This window comes from Acomys minous (assembly GCF_964271855.1).
Source record: "Acomys minous genome assembly, chromosome: 5".
Taxonomy (NCBI): Eukaryota; Metazoa; Chordata; class Mammalia; order Rodentia; family Muridae; genus Acomys; species Acomys minous.
In genome coordinates this window covers 116,569,391-116,577,328 of record NC_140494.1, presented here as the reverse complement: position 1 = coordinate 116,577,328, position 7,938 = coordinate 116,569,391, and the positions used below count along the sequence as shown (strand labels likewise).

General features: G+C 46.0%; 1 long non-coding RNA gene across 1 annotated transcript; it reads right to left on the bottom strand.

Annotated features, from left to right (window-relative positions):
* Positions 1-2,337: 2,337 nt before the first annotated feature.
* On the bottom strand, positions 2,338-4,997 carry LOC311597666. The gene is made up of 3 exons (XR_014779313.1): positions 4,677-4,997; positions 3,980-4,642; positions 2,338-2,764 (listed from the first exon to the last, which is right to left on the bottom strand). It is a non-coding gene; the product is annotated as an uncharacterized lncRNA (long non-coding RNA).
* Between the last annotated feature and the right edge of the window lie 2,941 nt (positions 4,998-7,938).

Genomic DNA, 7,938 nt, shown 5'->3' with positions numbered 1-7,938 from the left:
AAGGACCCTGAGCTAGGCCCGGGGCAGGGTGCTTGGCTGAAGCCCGGAAATTTGTTCAGGCGTGCATCCCAAGGGCCCGGGGGAGATTGAGGATTCATAATGATCATGATGTCCTTCCTTCTATGCTTTATCTGTATATTCTATGTCCTAGTTCTTGCTGATCCTCCTAGGTATAAGGGTCCCTACTCATTGCCCACACCTGCACCTCCACTTTTGCCATACACGGGAGCATATGATGAGGATATGATTAGGTGGGTAGAAAAGGATGGAAGAAGGGTTAAATATACAGAATTGACATTGTTTTGATTCAAAGACAAAGAGAGCCTTGGTGTACTATTTCTCCTGATGATAAAAGAACAGTAATAAAGACAGTATATGATGCCACTCAGCATTGCCTTAGGGGGATGAGAAAAGAAGGCGCAGGTTTCAATGCTATACATCTTCATGGCATACTCTAGATTTAGAAAAGAATCTTCATTTCTGGTGGTAAAAGCTGCACGTATGCAGCGCATGGAATTGGCCTTAAGCTGCAGAAGCTGTGACTGCAGTTCTAAGAAAAACTTGTCCACTGTCTGGTGTTGATTAACCGCAAACTTAACACGGGGTAAGGGTGTCTGGGGCTAAAAGTTGCTCAAGCCAAATTCTGCTGAATCTGGACAATCTGTATACTGTTATGATCTGGGCCTACTGCCAGCCCGCGGTTCCTGATATGAGTGTATAAATACTATGTTTGAACTTCAGTAAAATTGCAGCAGCATTGAACTCAACTTGTGTTCGTGTCTGTCTGTCGCGCCGAATCCGTTCCGGCCTGCATATCTTCAGACCCTGATTGTCCACGGCCGAAAAGCCCCCTCAGTGGTCCGTGGCACTTAACCAAACTAACAAAAAGGCAGAGAGAGAGAGAGAGAGAGAGAGAGAGAGGGAGAGAGAATATCCAAATTAACAAAATCAGAAATGAAAAGGGGGTCAAAGCAACAGACACAGAGGAAATCCATTAGGGCTTACTTACTTCAAAAACCTGTATGCCTCAAAATTGAAAAATCTAAACGAAGTGGATGATTTTCTTGACAGTATCCCAAACAAAAAAAGCTCTGGGACAGATGGTTTTACCACAGAATTCTACCAGACTTTCAAAGAAAAGCTAATACCAATATTCCCCAAGCTATTCACAAAATGGAAATAGAAGCAACACTGTCAAACGCATGTTATGAGGCCACAGTCACCCTGATACCTAAATCACACAAAGACTCAACAAAGAAAAAGAACTTCAGACTTATCTCTCTTATCAACATTGATGCAAAAATACTCAATAAAAAAATAAAAGACCCAGGATAGGTAAAACAATTCTGTACAATAAAAGGACTTCTGGAGGTATCACCAGCCCTGAGTTCAAACTGTACTACAGAGGATTAGTAATAATAAAAAAAACACCATGGTATTGGCATAAAGACAGGTGGGTTGATCAATGGAGTTGAATCAAAGACCCAGACATAAACACACACACCTATGGACACGTGAGTTTTGAAAAATAATTCAAAACCATACAATGGAAAAAAGAAATCATCTTCAGCTGGTCTAACTGGATGTCTGTATGTAGAATAATGCAAATAGATCCATATTTATCACCCTGCACAAAACTCAGGTCCAACTGGATCAAAGACCTCAACATAAAGCTGGATACATTAAATCTATTTGTTCTTTAAGTTATTTATTTATTATTATTATGTATGTTGTGTTCTACCTGCATGACAGAAGAAGACACCAGATCTCATTATAGATGATTGTGAGCCACCATGTGGTTGCCAGGAATTGAACTTAGGACCTTTGGAAGAGCAGGCAGTGCTCTTACCCTCAAAGCCATCTCTCCAGCCCCCACTAAATCTATTAGAAGAGAAAATGGGGAATACCCTTGAGCTCATTGGCACAGTAGCCAGCTTCCTGAACAGAACACCAACAGCTCAGGCTCTGAAATCTACAACTAGTAAACGGGACCTCAGAAGCTGAGAAGCTTCCATAAAGTAAAGAACACGGCCAACAGGACAAAATGGCAGCCTACAGAACAGGAAATGATCTTCACCAACCCTACATCTGACAGAGGGCTAATATGCAAAATATATAAACAACTCAATAAACATCAACAAACGATATAGCCCAATTAAAAAATAGGGTACAAAGTTAAAAGGAGAATTCTTTTTAAAAATAATTTATTTATTCACTTTACATCCTGGTCCTAGGCCCTTCCCTCCTCTCCTCCCAGTTCTACTCTCCTTCCCTCTTCTCCCTCTCCATCCCCCATTCCTCAGAAAAGGGGAGCTGCCCCTCCCTCCCTACCCCAGCTCATCAAGTCCACATCAGGACTGAGCATGCCCTCTTCTCCTGTGGCCTGGCAAGGCAGTCCCACCAGGGGGAAGGGATCAAAAAGCAGGCAACAGAGTCCATGTCAGAGACAGCTCTGTCTCCCCTTACTAGAGGACCCACATGAAGCCTGTGCTGTCCATCAGCTCATCTGTGCAGAGGATCTAGGTCCAGTCCATGCATGGTCCTTGGTTTATGTTTCAGTCTCCACAAGGCCCTCTGGGCCATGGTTAGTTGGCTCTGTTGGTCTTCTTGTGGCGCCTGTGTCACCTCTAGGTCCTTTTATCCTTCCTCTCCACTTTTCCATAAGACTCTTCACTTTGTCCAATGTTCGGTTTTGAATCTCAGCATCTGTTTTGAATGGCTGTTGGGTGGAGCTTCTCAGGGGACTTCTCTGCAAGGCTCCTGTCTGAAACCATAGCAGAGTATTGTTAATGGTGTTTGGGGCTGGCTTTCCTCCGTAGGGTGGGTCTTGGTAAACAGAATTCTTAACAGAGGAATCTCTTATGGCCAAGAAGCACTTAAAGAAATGCTCAACATCCTTAGTCATCACAGAAACGCAAATCAAAATGACTCTGAGATTACATCTTTTTTTCTTCCCCCTCCGAGACAGGGTTTCCTGTGTGATAGCCCTGGCTGTCCTGGACTCACTTTATAGACCAGTGTGCAGGCTGGTAAATTACTCAGGCCCAGCTGGAAGGAGGAAGCATCCCTGGCCTGGGAAAGTGGTAGAGGCAGGATCAAGGTAGAGTTAGTTGGAGGTCAAAGATGCTCATAGCCATTGCTGCCTTTTCTCCCTTACCTGGTCTTGTCATTCTGTCTTATGGCCACCAGAGGTCAGGAAGAGACCAAGTTTCTGACTAGCCTATTTTTCTTTGTCTCTTTGCCAGGAATGACACAGGCGGCAAAAGAAGGTAAAATACCCACCAACTACTTCGCTCTCTCTCCCACCTCAGCCTGCTACAGGGTCTCTGTGGGTTCTGGGGTGCCCTCCTCCCAGTCATGGGACCCATTACAGCCCTGTGCCAGCCATGCTTAGCTTCCCGAGACTGAGGTTTTCCTTTTCCTAGGCTGGGCTGGGTTGAGGACTAGTCCTGGGGACTGGGCAGGCATCTGTAAGAACTCCTATTTACAGGCCGGGCGTGGTGGCGCACGCCTTTAATCCCAGCATTCGGGAGGTAGAGGCAGGCGGGTCGCTGTGAGTTCAAGGCCAGCCTGGTCTACAAAGCGAGTCCAGGACAGCCAAGGCTATACAGAGAGACCCTGTCTCGAAAAACAAAGCAAGAAACAAGATATAAGAACAAAAACACAAACTCCAATTACAAACCCAGCCTGTAAACAGGACACGTGCATTCCCTCTCCCACACTCTCTGCCCCATTTCCTGCATGCCCCTCCTTCAGAGGCCCTTTCATGGGTCCCTAGCAGACCCCAGGGACTCTCCTGTCACACACACACACACCCTTATCCTGCTCATCTCCTTCCTACACATGGCCTGTTTTTACCTATGGGTATCTTCCTCACTACCAATCTCCTGTGTTGGTGTCCTGGCCCCTTACTGGGTCCCTTCCTCCCTGATCATATGGCAGCTAATGGAGTTAGTAATAGATGTGTCACATTACCCACCTTTTCCAGGCCAGCTGTGGAAGACTGGTGTGTGAGGTGCTGGAGCCATTGCTGCTCTGTGGCCAATAGCCTTGGACACATGTGGCCAAGGATGACAGTCCATCGGGTGTGGCCCTTGCAGAAGAACAGGCTGATGCTGCTTCAGGTACAGTCTAGACAGCAGAGTCCAGGTGCAGAGGCTCAGCTGGTAGGCTGTGAGGTGCTCAGCAGGCAGCTAGAATGTCCACATGAGATTCATCTTTCAAATATGCTCAGTTTATTCACACAAACATCTTTTATTTATTTATTTATTTAGCCAGGATTCTCTGTATTATATAGCTCTGGCTGTCCTGAAATGCACTATGCAGACCAGGCTGGCTTTAAATTCACAAAGATCCACCTGCCTCTGTATCCTGAGTACTAGGATTAAAGGTGCATGCCACCATGCATAAAGGTATCCTTTATTTGCCTGACATAATTGTCATCTTGGAGGATTACTGATGAATGGTTGGCCCTTTTCTATTTTTTTTCTGAACTCTGGCTAGCTTGTTCAACTCAGCTGTTTTTGGCTCAAACCCTTGTCCAAGCTGACTGATTTAATTTGGCTTCTTGCTGGAGTGCTCTGCTTGGAAAATTGCCCTTGAACTCCAGGAACTGAACTGCACTAAATTGAACTCCACTGCACTCACTCCCAACTGACTGTTCAACTCCACTGCACCAAACTGTCCAAACTCAACTGAACCCAGCTCTCCTATACTGTCCTCCCTACTGAACTCTCTACTGTACCCTACTATACTGTCTTCTCTGCTCTCTCTCTACCCTAGTCCACTGTCTCAACTCTACTGTACTGCTCTTAAGTAGCTTCTCTTTCTTTTCTGCTCTTGTGAGAATCATCAAAGATGAAAGTAAATGGATGTTGGAGAATTTGTGATCTGGTATGTCTGTCGATATGCTGGAATGTTGTCAAGCAGCAGTGGTTGTCATGTGGACCACATCAGATCAGGAAGCCCTTGTGTCTTGGACTTGTCCTTCCCCAGATATATATACATATCACACAATATATATATATATATATTGTGTGTGTGTGTGTGTGTGTGTGTGTGTGTGTGTGTGTGTATGTATGTATGTATGTATGTAATGGGGAAGAGGGAAGAGAACTGTCAAACATGAAATTCATGAGAGAAAGCTCAGTTCCAAAATTTTGAGGCAAATTTGAAACAAGCTTTAATTAAATATTCACCAGGGGGAGGGGGATTCTGGAAAGGTCTACTCCTGAGTTTCACCTGCGAGTGGCATTCCTGTTTTGCTGTCTATAAGAAGGCTCTTTGAACACTGAATAGAAACCGCCGAAACTACTGCTGCTGCTGCTGCTGCTGCTGGTGCTCTCTTAGCATGAAGGGCCCGCTGTGTTAGTGTGTGTGTGTGTGTGTGTGTGTGTGTGTGTGTGTGTGTGTGTGTTAAATCCGCAGTCCCTCGCCCTTGACTTGGTACCGATGGTGGTGTGGGTGCCACAAGTGGAGGTCCCACCGAGGTCAGGGAAAGAAGAGAGGAGACTGACGATCGCCTGGGGAAGCTGGTCAGTGCCTCAGGGAGGTAGGAAACAGGCGTATTGGAAATGGGTGCCGCAGGTTCGTCCACGGTTTTGGTGGACTGGTGAAATTGTTAGAGGATTAAGGCACCTGGATTAAGTATGAGAGTGTTAAAGATTTTATAAAACAATAGAATTGAGTAGTCCTTGGTTTATGGTATCAGGAGAGCTAAATAGCCAAGACTGGGATCAGGTGAAGTCTGACCTCCAGAGGACTTTATGAAACGAAGGGTCCAACAGTGTTCCTATCGCTACCTTTTCGTTATGGCGTCTCGTTAGAGATGCCCTTAGGAATGAGGATGGGAAAATAAGAGAGCAGCTAGGAAGTTTGGAACTTGACCTGAATGAAGTGCAGGAGGAGCAGTCTGTAAAATCTTTGGTCCCATCTGAGATTGCCTCTGCTATATCTTCTTCTAAGTCTGAGGAGGAAGAGGCAACTTTAACCTCTGAAATATGGGCCCTAAAGAAGAAGTTGAAAGAGTGTAAGATCAAAGAAAAAGAAACTAGAGGAGAGCGGCCCCAGGCATATAACCCAGATCATCAAAGTCAATTGTCTTTGGCAGAGCCTTCTGCTCCCTCTTGAGGAGTAGTCTTTCCAGTAGTTGAAGTGCCTCACCCAACTAACCCAGGGCAAACGCAGAGACAGCATGAAGCTCTCCAGTTTAAAGACATAAAACAGCGTGAGGAGGCAGTTATGGCCTATGGTCCACATGCCCCTTTTATGTTGCCATTTTTGAATCCTTCACAGGACAATTCTTAACACCTAGTGATTGGCAACAAATGTGTAGAGCAGTCCTCAGTGGGGGCGATCATTTGCTCTGGAGCAGTGACTATCAAGAACAGTGTATTCAGACTGTCGCATGTAACGCAGCGGCTGGGGTTCCACAGAGGAACATGGACATGCTAGCAAGCATGGGTTTGTATACTGAACTTAGTGCCCAGATACAATATGACCCAGCTGTGTATGCGCAGATTGCAACTTGCACCACGAGGGCTTGGAAGTCCTTGCCTAATAAGGGGGCAGGAGAGCAGCTGTGGAAAGTGGTCCAAGGACCCTCGGAGCCCTTCCAGGAATTTATTGGTTGCCTTATGCAATTGGCAGGAAGGATTTTTGGAGATGTGGAAGGAGCCATGGCTATTATTAAACAATTGGCCTTTGAAAATGCTAATAAATATTGTCAGGAAGCCCTTAGGCCTTATAAACATAAAAGTGTGAATGACTATCTGAAAATTTGCCGAAGTATAGGTACTACTCACGTAATGCGGAAAGTAATAGCTTCTGCTGTTTGGGGACGGTCACCTTCTGGGGGAGTCAGCTGAAAACATGTTTCAAATGTGGCCAGACAGGACACTTCAAGAGAGAATGTACTCAAAGGGAGACTGGACAAGCTCAAGATAGAGTTGATCATACTAAGCCAGGTTTATGTCCTTGTTACCAACGAGGGAGGGTATCATTGGAGAAACGAGCACCGCTCTAAGACAGGTAGGCAAGGGAGGCCATTGCAGGGAAACGGGCCCCGGGGTCAGCTCCGGGCCCAGTCAAGACAGGTGTGCGGAGCCTTGCAGACACCTGCCCTTCAAGTGATTCAACCTGTGCATTCTATCCCCCAGAGAAACCCATTTTTATCCAAGATCTCACTGCCGGGGCACAGCAGGCAGCGCAGGATTGGACCTCTGCACCTCCACCAGAGTCACATTAACCCCTCAGATGGGCCCCCAGGCCATTGGGACAGGAATTTTTAGTCATTGGGACTATTGCTGGGTCGAAGTAGTGCCCTCATGAAAGGTCTTAAAGTTATTCCTGGAGTCATTGATCCTGATACAAGGGGGGAAATAAAAGTTATGGTGGAAGCTACTAAGGGTATCCTGGTGAGTCCCCAGGGAGCCCGTATAGTGCAAATAATCCTAGTACCTCAACTCCAAACAACCAACCCATTTTTCGAAGAAAAGAGAGGTGAGGGAGGGTTCGGCTCTACTGGGCCAGTAGCTTCTTGGATTGCAACCCTTAATGTGACCACCCTATGCTTATGCTGAAAATTGATGGCAGAGACTTTAAAGGCCTACTGGACACGGGAGCAGACACCTCTGTCCTATCCCTCTTCTATTGGCCTAGTAGGGCCTGGCCATTGCAACAAACAAATACCCAATTGCAAGGAGTGGGAACAGCCACACTCCTTTTTGCAGTACTAAGATGTTGACTTGGAAGGATGAGGAGGGACATCAGGGACTATTTCAGCCATATGTCCTCCCTCATATTCCTATTAACTTATGGGGAAGGGATACACTGGAAGGAATGGGGGCTGTATTGACCACACAGCCAGTACAAAGAAAGTTAAATCAACAAGGATTTTGTCCAGGACAAGATTTAGGCAAAAGCCTACAGGGCAGTTTC